The sequence below is a fragment of the Cannabis sativa genome, chromosome 2 (genome assembly GCF_029168945.1).
Source record: "Cannabis sativa cultivar Pink pepper isolate KNU-18-1 chromosome 2, ASM2916894v1, whole genome shotgun sequence".
Taxonomy (NCBI): Eukaryota; Viridiplantae; Streptophyta; class Magnoliopsida; order Rosales; family Cannabaceae; genus Cannabis; species Cannabis sativa.
In genome coordinates, this window is record NC_083602.1 from 86,490,026 (window position 1) to 86,506,247 (window position 16,222).

The following is a 16,222-nucleotide window of genomic DNA, read 5'->3' on the forward strand; positions in this document are numbered from 1 at the left end:
CTAGGTCTGGGTTCGTGTTTTGTTCTTCGTCTGGGTTCTGGCCCTAGTCTGAGTCCAAGATCTAGACACCCACTACTGGTCTGTTCCAGGCTCCGTTACCAGAATCTTGAGTAAAGATTAGGATCACTGTCACGGGTCTCGGTCTGGTTCTGGTTCAGGTCCCAAGTCCCATTTCTGAGTTTGGGTTCAGGATCGAGACTGGGGTGCGGTTCTATGTCCCAACCCTGGTTCTGTGTCCCTAGTCTGGTTCCATGTTTGGGTTTGAGTTCAGGTTCGGGTTAGGGTCCCGAGTCCAGGTTTGGGTGGGGATCTTGGTGCGGCTCCTAATTCGGGTCTAGGTTTGATTTTGAGTCCGGGTCCTGGTCCGGTTATGGTTCTTGATCTAGGTCCAATTTAGTTATGATTCAAAGTCCAAGTCCTAGTTCCAGTCCCAGTCAACTTCCAGTTTTGGTTCCAATTTTGGGTCACATTGTACGAGTTCAGGTTCATTTTGGCTTTGGCACTGGGTTCAGGTCCGGGTGTGGGTTCGGGTCCTTGTCAGGGTTCTGGTCCAGGGTTGTGTCCCAAATCCAGACACCGACTATTGGTTTCGTCCAAGCCCTGGCTCCAAATTCGGATCCCAATCTCGGGTCAATGTCTGGTTCAATTTCTGGTGTCGGGTCACGAGCTGGGTCTTAAGTTCAAGTTCGGGTCTAGGTCGGGTAGTAGGTCCTGGTACTAGTTCTGTTTCCTAGGTCACTATCCTGATTCTTTGTCCAGGTCCCGGTTATTGTGTGGTTTTGGGTCCCGGTCTAGGTTCGGGTTCGAGTCCTAGTCTCGTTTTGGGTTCAAATCTCTATCTGGGTTTTGATCTGGGTTCGGATTTTGGTTTAGGTCCTGGTCCTGGTATTGGTCCTAGTTCGGTTTCATTTCCATTTTCGAGTCAGAGTTCGAGCCCTGGTCTGAGTTTTGGTTCGGGTCGGGATTTGAGTCTAGGTCCAGATCAGGCTCCGAGTGTGGGTTCGTGTCCTGGGTCTCGGTCTAGGTTGGGTCCGTGTCCCAAGCTCCAATCCCGATCTAAATCTGGATTCAGTTCTGGGTCTAAGTCCTTGGTTCTGATCCTGGTTGTGGTTTGAGTTTGGGTCCTGGTCCGGGTCTAGCTTATGGTCTGATTCTAGGTTCGGGTGTTTGAGTTCGGGTCCGAGTCTGTGTCCAGGTTTGTGTCCAGGTCTGGACCCCGATGTGGGTCTAGGTTCGGGTCTAGGTCCAAGTTCAAGTCTCGAGTGCGGGTCCAAGTTTGGGTCTGGGTCAGGATCTCGATCCTGATCTAGGTCGAGCATTTCGATCCCAGTCAGGGTCTTGGTCCGAGTCCAGGTTCGTATCCGGATCCCTATCTAGGTCCAAGTCTGTGTTTGGGATTCTACTTCAGGTTCTAAGCCCCTAGTTCGGCGATTCTACTTCAGGTTCTAATTTTGGGTCCTAAGTCTAGGTTTGGGTTCGGGTTTTGTTCTTCGTCTAGGTTCTGGTCCTAGTCTGAGTCCGAAATCTAGACACCGACTACTGGTCTGTTCCAGGCCCCGTTACCCGAATCCTGAGTCAAGATCTAGATCACTATCACGGGTCTCGGTCTGGTTCTGGTTCAGGTCCCAGGTCCCATTTCTGTGTCTGGGTTTGGGATCGAGAGTGGGGTGCGGTTCTAGGTACCGACCCAGGTTCTATGTCCCTAGTCTGGTTCCATGTTTGGGTCTGAGTAAAGGTTCTGGTTCGGGTCCCGAGTCCAAGTTTGAGTTGGGATCCGGGTCCGGCTCCGAATTCGGGTCTAGGTCTGATTATGAGTCCGCGTCCTCGTCCGGTTACGGTTATAGATCTAGGTCCATTTTCAGTAATGATTCCAAGTCCAAGTCCTAGTTCCAGTCCCCGTAACCATCCAGTTTTGGTTCCGATTTTTTGTCACAGGGTACGGGTTCGGGTCGACTTTTGGGTTTGGGACTGGGTTCAGGTCTCGGTCCTTGTCAGGGTTCGGCTCTAGGGCTGGGTCCCAAATCCAGACACTGACTACAGGTTTTGTCCAAGCCCCGGGTCCAGATCCTGATCCCAATCTCGGGTGCCAGTCTGGTTTCATTTTTGGTGCCAGGTCACGAGCTGGGTCCTAGGTTCAAGTTTAGGTCTAGGTCGGGTACCAGGTCCCCGTCCTAGTTCAGTTTCCCAGGTCCCTATCCTAATTCTGGGTCCAGGTCCCGGTAATTGTGTCGATTTGGGTCCCGGTCTAGGTTTGGGTTCGAGTTCTAGTCTCGGTTCGGGTTTACGTCTTTGTCTGGGTTTTGATCTGGGTTCGGGTTTGGGTGTAGGTCCTTGTCCTAGTCCTAGTCCCAGTTCGGTTCTAGTTCCATTTGTTATTCTGGGTTCGAGTTTGGGTTTTAGTTCAGGTCGGAGTTCGAGTCCTAGTCTTAGTTTGGGTTCGTGTCCGGATTTCAGTCTAAGTCCAGATCAGGCTCCGGGTGTTGGTTCGCGTCCTGGGTCTTGGTCTAGGTTGGGTCTGAGTCCCAACTTCCAATCGCGATAGGAGTCTCGATTCAGTTTTGGGTCTAAGTCCTTCGTTTATATCCTGGTCTGGGTTCGAGTTTGGGTCCGGGTCCTGGTCTAGCTTTGGGTTTGATTCTAGGTGTGGGTGTTTGAGTTCGGGTCCGAGTTTGTTTCCGGGTTTGTGTCCAGGTCTGGACCCCGATCTGGGTCTAGGTTCGGGTCTAGGTCCAAGTTCTGGTCCCGACTGCGGGTCCAAGTTTGGTTCTAGGTCATGATCTCGGTCCAGATCTAGGTCCAGCATTTCGATACCAGTCAGGGTCTTGGTCTGAGTCCAGGTTTGTATTCGGATCCCTATCTAGGTCCAAGTTCATGTTTGGGATCGACTTCTAGATTTAGGTCCAGGTCCAGGTCTCAGTTTCGGTCTGGGTATATGACCGTGTCCGGGCCCGAGTTCTAGTCTCAATTTGGGTCTGAGGCTAGGTCTGTGTTCGGTTCTAGGTCTGGTTTCGGGTCCTTGTCACGGTCCTACTCTTGTTCTAGGGTCCTAGTTCGTCGATTCGTGTTCAGGTTCTAATTTTGGGTCCTAGGTCTAGGTCCTTGTTCGGGTTTTTTTCTTCGTCTGGGTTCTGGTCCTAGTCTGAGTCCCAGATCTAGACACCGACTACTTGTCTGTTCCAGGCCCCGTTACGCGAATCCTGATTCAAGATCTGGATCACTATCACGGGTCTCAGTCTGGTTCTGGTTCAGGTCCCATATCCCATTTCAGAGTTTGTGTTCGGGATCGAGACTGGGGTGTGGTTCTAGGTCACGACCCTGGTTTTATCTCCCTAGCCTGGTTCCATGTTTGGGTCAGAGTTTAGGTTCGGGTTTGGGTCCTGAGTCCAAGTTTGTATTGGGATCCGAGTCCGTCTCCCGATTCGGTTATGATTCCAAGTCTAACTCCTAGTTCCAGTCCCGGTCAACTTTCGGTTTTTGTTACAATTTAAGGTCACAGGGTACGGGTTCGGGTCCACTTTTGTGTTTGGGAGTGGGTTCAGATCTAGGTGTGGGTTCGGGTCCTTGTAAGGCTTTGCATCCAGGGCTAGGTCCCAAATCCAGACACCGACTACGGGTTTTGTCCAAGCACTTGGTCCAGATCTGGATCCCAATCTCGGGTCCCAGTCTGGTTCCATTTCAGGTGTCGGGTCACGAGCTGGGTCCTAGGTTCAAGTTCGGGTCTGGGTCGGGTACTAGGTCCCTGTCCTAGTTCTGTTTCCTAGGTCCCTATCCGTATTCTGGGTCCAGGTCCCGGTTATTGTGGGGGGTTTTTGTCCGGTTCTAGGTTCGGGTTCGAGTCCTAGTCTCGGTTGGGGTTTAGGTCTCTATCTTGGTTTTGATTTGGGTTCGGGTTTGGGTTTAGGTCCTTGTCCATGTCCTAGTCCTAGTTCGGTTCTAGTTCCAGTTGCGATTCTGAGTTCAAGATAGGGTTTGAGCTCGGGTCGTTGTTCTCCGAATTTCTGTCTAGGTCTAGATCATGCTCTGGGTGTACGTTCGTGTCTTGGGTCTTGGTCTAGGTTGGGTCCGAGTCCCAAGTTCCAATCCCAATCTGAGTCTGGATTCAGTTCTAGGTCTAAGTCCTTGATCTTGCTCCTGGTGTGGGTTAGAGTTTGGGTCCGGGTCCGGGTTTAGCTTTGGGTATGATTCTAGGTGGGGGTGCTTGAGTTCGATTCCGAGTCTGTGTCCAGGTTTGTGTCCAGGTCTAGACCCCGATCTAGGTCTAGGTTCAGGTCCAGGTCCAAGTTCTGGTCTCGAGTGCGGGTCCAAGTTTGTGTCTGGGTCAGGATATCGGTCCAGATCTAGGTCCAGCATTTCAGTCCAAGTCCTTGTCTTGGTTTGAGTTTAGGTTCGTATTTGGATCCCTATCTAGGTGCAAGTCTGTGTTTGGGATCGGGTCCCAGATTTAGGTTCGGGTCTCAGTTCCGGTCTGGGTACACCCGTGTCTTGGCCCGAATTTCAGTCTCAGCTTGTGTCTGAGGCTAGGTTTGTGTGCGGTTCTAGGTCTGGGTCCGGGTGTTGGTACGGTCCTAGTCTTGTTTTAGGGTCCTGGTTCGGCGATTCTTTTTCAGGTTCTAATTTTGGTCCCAGGTCTAGGTTTGGGTTGGGGTTTGGTTCTTAGTCTGGGTTCTGGTCCTCGTCTGAGTCCCAGATCTTGACACCGACTACTTGTCTGTTCCAGGCCCCGTCACCCGAAGCCCGATTTAAGATGTGGATCACTGTCGCAGGTCTCGAGCTCGTTCTCATTCAGGTCCCAGGTCCCCTTTTTGAGTTTTGGTTCGTGATCGAGACTGCGGTGCGATTCTAGGTCTCGACCCTTGTTTTGTGTCCCTAGTCTGGTTCCATGTCTTGGTCTGAGTTCAGGTTTGGGTTCGGGTCCTGAGTACAGGTTGGGGTTGGGTTCTGAGTCCGGCTACCAATTCGGGTCTACGTCTGATTTGGAGTCTGGGTCCTGGTCCGGTTACAGTTCTAGATCTATGTCCAATTTCAGTTAATCCTAGTTCCAATCCCGGCCAACTTCTGGTTTCGGTTCTAATTTTGGGTCACAGGGTACGGCGGGTCCACTTTTGGTTTTGGGATTGGGTTCAACTCCGGGTGAGGGTTCGGGTCCTTGTCAAGGTTCGGGTCCCTGTCAGGGTTTGGGTCCAGGGCTGGGTCCCAAATCCAGACACCGACTACGGATTTTATCCAAGCCTTGGGTCCAGATCCAGATCCCAATCTCGAGTCCCAGTCTTGTTCCATTTCTGGTGTCGGGTCACGAGCTGGGTCCTAGGTTCAAGTTCGGGTTTGGGTCGGGTACTAAGTCCCCGTCCTAGTTCTGTTTCCCAGGTGCCTATCCTGATTTTGGGTCCAGGTCCCGGTTATTGTGTTGGTTTGGGTCCCGGTCTAGGTTCGGGTTCAAGTCCTAGTCTCGGTTTGGATTTAGGTCTTTGTCTGGGTTTTGATCTGGGTTTGGGTTTGGGTTAAGGTCCTTGTCCCGGTCCTAGTCCTAGTTCGGTTCTAGTTCCATTTGCGATTATTAGTTCCAGTTTGGGTTTGAGTTCGGGTTGGAGTTCGAGTCCTGCTCTGAGTTTGGTTTTGGGTCCGGATTTCAGTCTAGGTCCAGATTAGACTCCGGGTGTGGGTCCGCGTCCTGCGTCTTGGTATAGGTTGGGTCCGAGTCCCAAGTTCCAATCCCAATCTGAGTCTGGATTCAGTTCTTTGTCTAAGTCATTGGTTCTGATCTTAGTCTTGGTTCCAGTTTGTGTCCGGGTCTGGGTCTAGCATTGGGTCTGATTCTAGGTGTGGGTTTTTGAGTTTGGGTCCGGGTTTGTGTCCAGGTCTAGACCCCGATTTTTGTGTAGGTTCGGGTCCGGGTCCAAGTTCGGGTCCCGAGTGCGTGTCCAAGTTTGGGTCTGGGTTAGGATCTCTGTCCATATCTAGGTCCAGCATTTCGATCCCAGTGTGTGTCTTGGTCCGAGTCCAGGGTTGTATCCAGATCCCTATCTAGGTCCAAGTCTGTGTTTGGGATCGGGTCCCAGATTTAGGTCCAGGTCCAGGTCTCAGTTTCGGTCTGGGTACACGAGCGTGTCTAGGCCCGAGGTCCAGTCTCAGTTTGTGTCTGAGGCTAGGTTTGTTTGTGGTTCTAGGTCTGGGTCTGGGTCGAGGTCACGGTCCTAGTCTTCTTTTTGGGTCCTGGTTCGGCGATTCTTGTTCAGGTTCTAGTTTTGGGTCCGAGGTCTAGGTTTGGGTTCGGGTTTGGTTCTTCGTCTGGGTTCTGGTCCTAGTCTGAGTCCCAGATCTAGACACCGACTACTGGTCTGTTCCAGGCCCCGTTACCCAAATCCCGAGTCACGATCTGGATCACTGTCACGGGTCTCGGTCTTGTTCTGGTTCAGTTCCCCAGTCCTATTTATGAGTTTTGGTTCGGATCGAGACTAGGGTGCGATTCTAGGTCTCGACCCTGGTTCTGTGTCCCTAGTCAGGTTCCATGTTTAGGTCTGAGTTTAGGTTCGGGTTCGGGTCTCGAGTCCAGGTTTGGGTTGGAATCCAGGTCCGGGTCTCAATTCGGGTCTAGGTCTGATTTGGATTCCGTGTCCTGGTCCGGTTATGGTTCTGGATCTAGGTCCAATTATAGTTATGATTCCAAGTCGAAGTCCTAGTCTAGTCCCAGTCAACTTTCAGTTTTGGTTCCAATTTTGGGTCACAGGGTACGGGTTCGAGTCCACTTTTGGGTTTGGGACTGGGTTCAGGTCCAGGTGTGGGTTCGGGTCCAGGGCTGGGTCCCAAATCCAGACACCGACTACCAGTTTTGTCCAAGCCCTAGGTCCAAATCCTGATCGCAAAGTCGGGTCCCAGTCTGGTATCATTTTTGGTGCTTGGTCACGAGCTGGGTCCTAGTTTCAAGTTCGGGTCTGGGTCGGTTACTAGGTCCCGATCCTAGTTCTGTTTTCCGAGTCCCTATCCTGATTCTTGGTCCAGGTCCCGGTTATTGTGTTGGTTTGGATCCTGATCTAGGTTGGGGTTGGAGTCCTAGTCTCGGTTCGGGATTATGTCTCTGTCTGTGTTTTGATCTGGGTTCGGGTTCGAGTTTAGGTCCTGGTCCTGGTCCTAGTCCTAGTTCGGTTCTAGTTCCATTTGGGATTCTGAGTTCTAGTTTGGGTTTGAGTTCAGGTCGAAGTTCGAGTCCTGGTCTGACTTTGGGTTTGGGTCCGGATTTCAGTCTACGTCCAGATCAGGCTACGGGTGTGGGTTCGCGTCCTGGGTCTTGGTCCAGGTTCGGTCCGAGTCAAGGGTTCCAATCCTTATCTGAGTCTGGATTCAGTTCTGGGTCTAAGTCCTTCGTTCTGATCTTAGTCTGGGTTCGAGTTTAGGTCCGGGTGTGGGTTCGGGTCTTTATCAGGGTTCGGGTCCAGGGCTGGGTCCCTAATCCAGACATCGACTAGGGGTTTTGTCCTAGTCCTGGGTCCAGATCCGAATCCCACTTTTGGGTCCCAGTCTGGTTCCATTTTTGGTGCCGGGTCATGAGCTTTGTCCTATGTTCAAGTTCGGGTCTGGGTCGGGTACTAGGTCCCGGTCCTAGTTCTGTTTCCCAGGTCCCTATCCTTATTCTAGGTCCACGTCCCGGTTATTGTGTGGGTTTGGGTCCCGGTCTAGGTTCGGGTTCGAGTCCTAGTCTCAATTCGAGTTTAGGTCTCTGTCTGGGTTTTGATCTGGGTTCGGATTTGGGTAGGTCCTTGTCCTGGTGCTAGTTCTAGTTCGGTTCTAGTTCCATTTGCGATTTTGAGTTCGAGTATGGGTTTGAGTTCGGGTCGCAGTTGGAGTCCTGGTCTGAGTTTGGGTTCGGGTCCGGATTCCAGTTTAGGTCCAGATCAGGCTCCGGGTGTGGGTTCGCCTCCCTGGTCTTGGTCTAGATTCAGTTCTGGGTCTAAGTCCTTGGCTCTTATCTTGGTCTAGGTTCGAGTTTGGGTCCGGGTCCAAGTCTAGCTTTGGGTCTGATTCTAGGTGTGGGTGTTTGAGTTTGGGTCTGAGTCTGTGTTTGGGTTTGTGTCCAGGTCTGGACCCTGATCTGGGTCTAGGTTTGGGTCCAGGTCCAAGTTCGGGTCACGAGTGCGGGTCCAAGTTTGGGTCTGGGTCGGGATCTCAGTCCAGATCTAGGTCCAGCATTTCGATCCCAGTCCTGGTCTTTGTCCGAGTCCAGGTTTGTATCCGGATCCCTGTCTAGGTCCAAGTCTGTGTTTGGGATCAGGTCCTTGATTTAGGTCCAGGTTCGGGTCTTAGTTCCGGTCTGGGTACACGTCCGTGTTTGGGCCCGAGTTCTAGTCTCAGTTTGGGTCTAAGGCTAGGTCTATGTTCGGTTCTAAGTCTGGGTCCGGGGCTTGGTCACGGTCCTAATCTTGTTTTAGGATCCTGGTTCAACGATTCTTGTTCAGGTTCTAGTTTTGGGTCTCAAATCTAGGTCTGGGTTCGGTTTTTGTTCTTCGTCTGGGTTTTGGTCGTAGTCTGAGTCCAGGTCCCATTACCTGAATACTTAGTCAAGATCTGGATCACTGTCACGGGTCTCGGTCTGGTTCTGGTTCAGGTCCCAAGTCCCATTTCTGATTTGGGTTCGGGATCGCGATTGGGGTGCGTTTCTATGTCCTGACCCTGGTATCGTGTCCTTATTCTGGTTCCATGTTTTGCTCTGAGTTCAGGTTCGGGTTCGGGTCCCGAGTGCAGGTTTGGGTGGGTATCCGGGTCCAGCTCCCAATTCGGGTGTTGGTTTTATTTGGAGTCCGAGTCCTAGTCCGGTTACGGTTCTATATCTAAGTCCAATTTCAGTTATGATTCCAAGTCCAAGTCCTAGTTCCATGTTGGGTTTTTTGCCCTAAATAAAACTCCATTTCAATGTAATCCATTTTATTCAACATCAATAAAGAAACAAAAGTGTTTTTCCCTCATTTGAGTATGTTTTGGTTCATCTTATCAATTGCTTGTCTATTTGATTTATAAATTCATCTGAAACCCTTTTCACATACTTGATCCTGTTTATTGTGTTGTCAACACTTTGGAAAGTAAACATGACTATGTGAATAAAGTTTCCTAGATTTATCAGACACAGGGTTTTACTGATATGATAATCTACAACAGAGTTTACTTGCATTTGGAGAAATGCTATGTTCTTTCCAGGGCATTGGTTAAAGTATAGCTCAGGTTGGATGCATGGAAAATGCATCGGAAGGGACCGATATTGTACTTTGACATAGATTTATTAAACTTACTGTAATATCTATTCAAGTCAATATCGCCTAGTTGATCCTAGATCAAATGATCTTAATCCTGTTATGATTAGGCTCAATCTCAAGAGGCTATTCGTGTTCTTTGATTTGTTAGTTAAGCCTACTTTTGGGTCAGGGTGATACGTACATTTTGGGAACACGGTAGTGCAATTGAGTGGGAGCGCTAACATAAACATGGAATCTATAGCTTCTATCTGGCGAATAGTAAGTAAAGGATGATCTCCTTCGAGCTTGACCAAACGAAAATAAATGGTGGAGTACTCATTTCACATAAGCTGAAATATCATTTATACGGGGTTAAGTGTTTTAAGGATAAAATAAATTGTAGGGTGTAACGGTCATCTAATCCCTTTACGGTGCAAATAGTTCATATAGAGGATCATTGATCAAATTAGGATTATAACAATGGATAACTAATGATGTGTCCATATGGTGGAACATATAGAGCATTCTATATACTGAGAGTACAATTGTAAGTTCTATGCGTGGATTCAACGAAGAATTAATAAGTTAGTGAATTTAGGTTATAAATTCTTGATCTGCTTATTGGAAGCTCGGTTATATAGACCCATGGTCTCCCCACTAGTTGAGATAATATTGCTTGTAAGACTCATATAATTGGTTTTGATTAATCAATTATAATTCTCAATTTAGACTATGTCTAATTGTGAATTTTTCACTAAGTAAGGGCGAAATTGTAAAGAAAGAGTTTTAGGGGCATATTTGTTAATTATGATACTTTGTATGGTTCAATTAATAAATATGATAAATGACAATATTATTTAATAATCATTTATAGTTATTGAATAGTTAGAATTGACATTTAAATGGTTGAATTTGAAAATTGGCATTTTTGAGAAAATGAGATGCAGAAATGATAAAACTGCAAAATTGCAAAAAGTGAGGCCCAAATCCATATTGTATAGGCCGGCCACTTTTATAGGGTTTATCATATGATATTTTCATTATTTTAATGTCAAATAATTCAAACCTAACCCTAGTGGAATGTTATAAATAGATAGTGAAGGCTTCAGGAAATTTACACTTAACTTTCACACTTTTCCTTCAGAGAAAAACCTGAGCCTTCTCTTTCTAAACCCTAGCCGCCACTTCTTACTCTTCTTCTTCCTTCATAATTTCGAAATCACTTAGTGTTAGAGTAGTGCCCACACACAACAAGTGATAGCTCATTCATAGTGAGGAAGATTGTGAAGAAAGACATTCAACAAGAAGGAGTTTCAGCACTAAAAAAGGAGAGAAAGAGATCCAGGTTCAGATCTTGATAATACTCTGCGACAGAAAGGATACAAGGGTTAGACATCTGAATGGAAGGAGACATTTAATTCTGCTGCTCCCAATGTAAGGTCTCTAATACTTTATGTGTTTATTTCATAATCTTTTTAGAAGTTCATATTTAGGGTGTTAATCGACATACTTGTGAGTACATCTAAGATCCTGGTAAAATAATTTCCAACAACTGGTATCAGAGCCATGGTAATTGATTTGCTTGCAAGAAATTTGGACTTAAAACGATTTGTTGATGTTTTGGATGGTATCATGTTGTTTTGAGTGTTATTTGATGATTGATTTATGTTTGTGAATTTTTGTGAAAAATAATTGAATATCTGTTTCTGGAATTATTTTTATTGGATAGTATGGAAAAAATTAAGCAATTTACTTTTTTTTACAGAACTCCATTTCGATTTAATTTTAATTGGTTATAATTTTTTGAAGTTTCGAAAAATATCGGGATGGTGTCACTGCACCACGCGCGCGCGGAAGAGGGGATTCCCTCAGACAACACGCGCGTGCTGAAAAACCTCCCTGCGCGCGCGGAGAGACTGCTAGCAGCCTCCTGCGCCGAGGTTACACGGTCAGACAAGCCCATTGCATAGTGTCCGTACAGCTCGCAATTTTTTCGTTTTTCATGCTATTTCATGGATTTAACTTCCGATTTTTTATGTAGTTTTGTATTTAGACATTTACTATTCCTAATTCAATTCTAAATATCATAATTAAATTAATTAATTTTTTTTTAATTAATTCATGATATTAGTGTAATTTGAATTTGAAAATAGTAAATATCTATCTTTTTTGCTTAATTATCTATCTTATTATTAAATTTGATTATATCTTATCTTATTTTTAAATTTAAGGTCAGATTTTAAATTTTAAATTAAATATTTTTTAAATAATTTGACCTTTTTTAAATTTAAAATAAGATAACTATAATCATGTAATGTTAAATAGAAGTAAGATATTTTGCTAACTTTTAAATTTTGTTATTTTATTTATTTAAATTAAATCATAAAATCTGAAAAAGATATTTATTTATCTTTTTATTTTTATTGAATATTTTATTTATAAAATAACATTAAATTTTTAAAAGTAGTTAGCAAATTTTTGAAATGATATTTAGTTTAGTTGAAACCTAATTTTTCAAAATTGTAGGTTTAATTTTAAATATTATTTTATTAATTTCGAAAATATATATTTTATTATATTATTTTTTTTCGAAAAACAAATATTTTTTTTATTTAATTATTTTTTGAAATTTAATTATTTAAAATTAAATAAATCCAACATCCAACTATCCCGCTAACCTTGTTGCAGGAGTATGTGTTTTAGCTTGTTTGTAAGTTTTATAAAACCTATTATTGCTTGATTGCAAATAGCCATGGTTAACTTGTTGACAGATCCAATGATCTGATTTTAACTCATGGTTCCATTGGTTAAGTAAATAATTTGTAACGGGTAAATTTTACAATCTTCTTTCATCTGTGTATGACCTAGCAACATGACAGTATCCATCCAAATGTATGCCTGTGTGAGCCTATATGTTTAATTTTGTTAAAGATGCATATAGGTTGTTGTTGCTAAATAAAATATCATAGTTTTTGATAGATTTTATTTAGGCCCATTTAGTTTTGGGCCTATTCAATTAATAACAGTTGTTCATTTTAAGGTTAAATTCCTCTCTTTTGGGCCTTGTGTGAGAGTTGGGAGCCATAGAAGTGGGTACGACATACTGAACCCAACACCCCCTCACATGAACTACCCCAATTGTGAAGGCGCATTTGCCTGATTTGAATAACTGTACTAGGTTAATTAAATTAGTTTAACCTAATATAATTGATTAGCAACATAATTAATTTCATTTATTTTGAAATTAATTTAAGAAAAAACCATAGTTTAAAGAATTTTATTCTAAGCGAAACTATATGTATTTTCTTGTATTTAATTAAATATAGAATTATAACCATCTAGATTCTTTCTGAAGCTTAACTTAAATTTTTCATTAAATATTCCTATTTAAGTTGATATTTAGTTATCTATAACTAATCAGCTTAAATCTGAATATCTTTTGAATTTCAAATTTCAAAATTAAGTTGAGTAATTTTAGGAATTGGTTATTAAGATTCTTTAGATATTTTTTTAAGTTGATATTTTTTTTTTCAAATATTAACTTAAAATGGAATATTTTCAAATTAAGTGGTTACAACTTAATTTTTGATATTTACTTAAATTTAAATTTGAAAATATTTAAGTTCTAGATTTTTTCTAATACAACTTAAATTAGATATTTTTTCAAATTTTGTGGAAAAGATACTTAGTCAAATAAGATATTTTCTAGATAGTTATTTCTAGACTACTTATTATTTCTAATATTAAATAGGAAAATATTATACATTGTGAAATTCATTATTTAAATAATTAATTTTGGTACAATTTATTTTAAGTATATTTTTCCTAGTATTAAACTAGAGATTAATAATTAAGCCTTCTCTATACTTAATTATTTATTTCTTGAATTTAATACATATAATTAAATTGAAAATTAAATATCTAAGTTGATTTTCATCATGATACTTAAATATTTCTTTTTCATGACAATTAATTAAATAGAAAATCATTTTTAGTTGAAATTTATTTTTTCAACTTAAATTTAAATAATTTTCAACCTATATATTTTTTCTTTATTTTATTAATCAATTTTCGAAATTGCATTTTATAATGCAAGATGATTTTGAATTTATCTTGAAAAATAGATTAAGTTGTAAATTAATTATTTTTTTTTATTAATTATTGGACAAACTTAAATCAATGATTTTTTCATTTATTGATTAATTTAAAATAAATGAATTAAAGTATATTATTAGAAATTGAATTAATTAGTCAAAGGAAAATCTAGATAGGTGCTATTTTTGCTTGAAGTATTTTTCTAAGTAATTATTATTTAAGTATTTCGAAAATATAAAGTTTTTATACTTTCTTTTTCAAAATACAATAAATATATTCTCATTAAAATTTATTTTGAGTTGCAAATTAATTTAAATTAATACAACTTAAATAATTTTCTTAATATTTATATATCAAAATTACTACCGAGATGGAAATAATTCAATTTATTTCAATCACCATCTAAGTATAATTTTATAAATATTATATTAAATTCTAATTTCGAATTTTAATTCTAAATTCGATATTTAATGAATATATTTTATTATAAATAATAATGAAAATACATTTTAAAGAATGAGCTTTATTATTAAGATATTCGATCTCCATTGTTGGTTTTACATAGCGTTTGTTTTAGTGATTAATCCTCCCTAATGGAGGAACGTTCATTAGCAAGTTCGCACCGTTTAATCTCGAAAAAGATAAGTAGCTTTGTAAGTGTTTTATATGGTATGGATCACCCTAATGGTGGCGACTGTATTTGACTTGCAAAATATGAAACAATGGTAGAAGCTCATAAGATAGAATAGCCTTGACTCTCGCCTAAACGGGACAACGCTGGATTCCAATCTTGATCGAATAAAAGGTTGCTAGAATGTTTAACATTTTAGATGAGCTGACAACTCTATTCAATGGATGGTAGCTTTGACTCTCGCCTAAACGGGACACTATATCAGTTTGTTGAAAACCTTGGAAATTATTTAGGATTGTATGTTTTAGTATTTTCACTTATCATTCCTACTTGCTATATGTTTAATAATTTCTGAATTGTGTATGAATTTATATTGAACCATGTTATTTTCTGTTATTAAATTGTAGTTTAATTTCGAATCTTCATAGTTTGTCTAACTTGGTTTGTTTATCTAATGAGATAAATCCCTAATGGATTTTCACCATTAGACATACATAAGAGTGTTAGATCTCGAAAGATAAATATTGTATATGCAACATCTAGCTGTTCATCAATTGATGACACCTTAGACTAGTATTCTTACAATATGAAACAAGAAGATTGTACAAATAAAATTACTTTGACTCTCGCGAATCGGAGCATCGTTGGATTCTTATTTAAACAACAAAATTATGCTAATTCCTCTTAGCTTATTTATTTCGAATTAGCTCCATAACATATAATTGGATGAATGGTCTATAACTCATTTAATGTCATTCTTTTTTCTCTTCAGAAATTAAATGACGCATATGATTATAATCCCGAAATTCTATTCCAAAATGATATAGATCCTCAATCTTAGAAATCTCCTACTTGTATAAGCAAATCTGACTTAGAGTTTAAATTAGTAGTGGTGGTTCAACAAAGAATTACTCATTATATTTGGTATAAATTTAAGTCTTTGACTTTAATTTTAGATTCCAAACAGAAATTTTCTTATATTTCTATTTCCAGAATACAATACAGTTACACTTTCACAAGTGTTTTATATCCATCTTCTAATAATGGATTCAAAAATTGTATATTAAAGTATGGAGGAATATGAGTTTAGTATTCTTTGACCAGGATCCACGTGCACTATTCTAAGAACTCTTTGATGTAACTAAACCTAAGTCATCAAAAAGAGACAACCACATTTTTTTTAATCTATGGCATTTGTATCTTGTTCATAGTGATTTTGACAAGATCAATCTCTGCAAAGAGTTAATATGCCTATATCCACTGAAAGTTGTTCATCTCATTCGTAGCTGGATGTACATTCAGGGGTGGATATGAGTTTTTCGTTGTATTCTTAAAACAATAACTCTAGATTATACCTTATGCAAATAAATTTGAAATGTTTGAAAAATTTCATTAATTTCTAGCAATGCTTGAAAACCATTAAGGTAAGTGGTTAAAGATCTTGCGAACTGATAGGGGTGGAGAAATAGTTAGTAGATATGCAGTTCAAAGATCATTAATTTGATTTTTGAATTATATCCGAACTTACCTCCCCAGAAATTTCGATTTGCATATTGATGATTAGTTACTAGTCGTTGCCTAAATCCTTCTATGGTAATACAATTTCAGAATGATGTAATTGTTGTATACTTAATGTAAATCATTACTAGAATCATTGATGACCTAATCAAAATCTTAAGAAAAGCTAGAACTATTAACCATGGTTTGTTAGCTATTCTAAGTGATTAAGGGTGGACCATCCCATAGTCAATAAATAAGAAAGTGTTTGTTTAAACAAATACTACTTTTCTAAGAAAGTGACTAAGTCTAAAAAGTAGCAAATAAAGGAGATATTTTTTTTTCTTGATTCCAAAAGTGTTCTATCATCTTATTTGACATATGATGATCCCACTGCCTCTATTGTCTTGTCACAACCGAAGAGGTCAATACCATTTAGTTTTCTTAGACATAATTCACGGTACCTTGTCGTAGTGGGAGAAATTCTAGGAACTCGCCTTCTTATGACTTTGAAGACACTAGTGATTAAAATCCATTGTGAGTTTAAACAAGTAATGGATTGTCAAGATAAGAAACTAAGAAGAAAAGCCAATAGAACTATGGTTTAATCCATTCACATGGAGTAACCTAAACTTTCTATTACAAGGACATAAAAGGAAATTTCGTGTATAAGTCTATTCAATAGACTTAACAAAACTTCCTGTCCCTAGTATTATAGGTTTGAGTTTATCTAAATCTATGGCTTATGGTATACCTGGTAATTACTTACTCCAATGCAAGC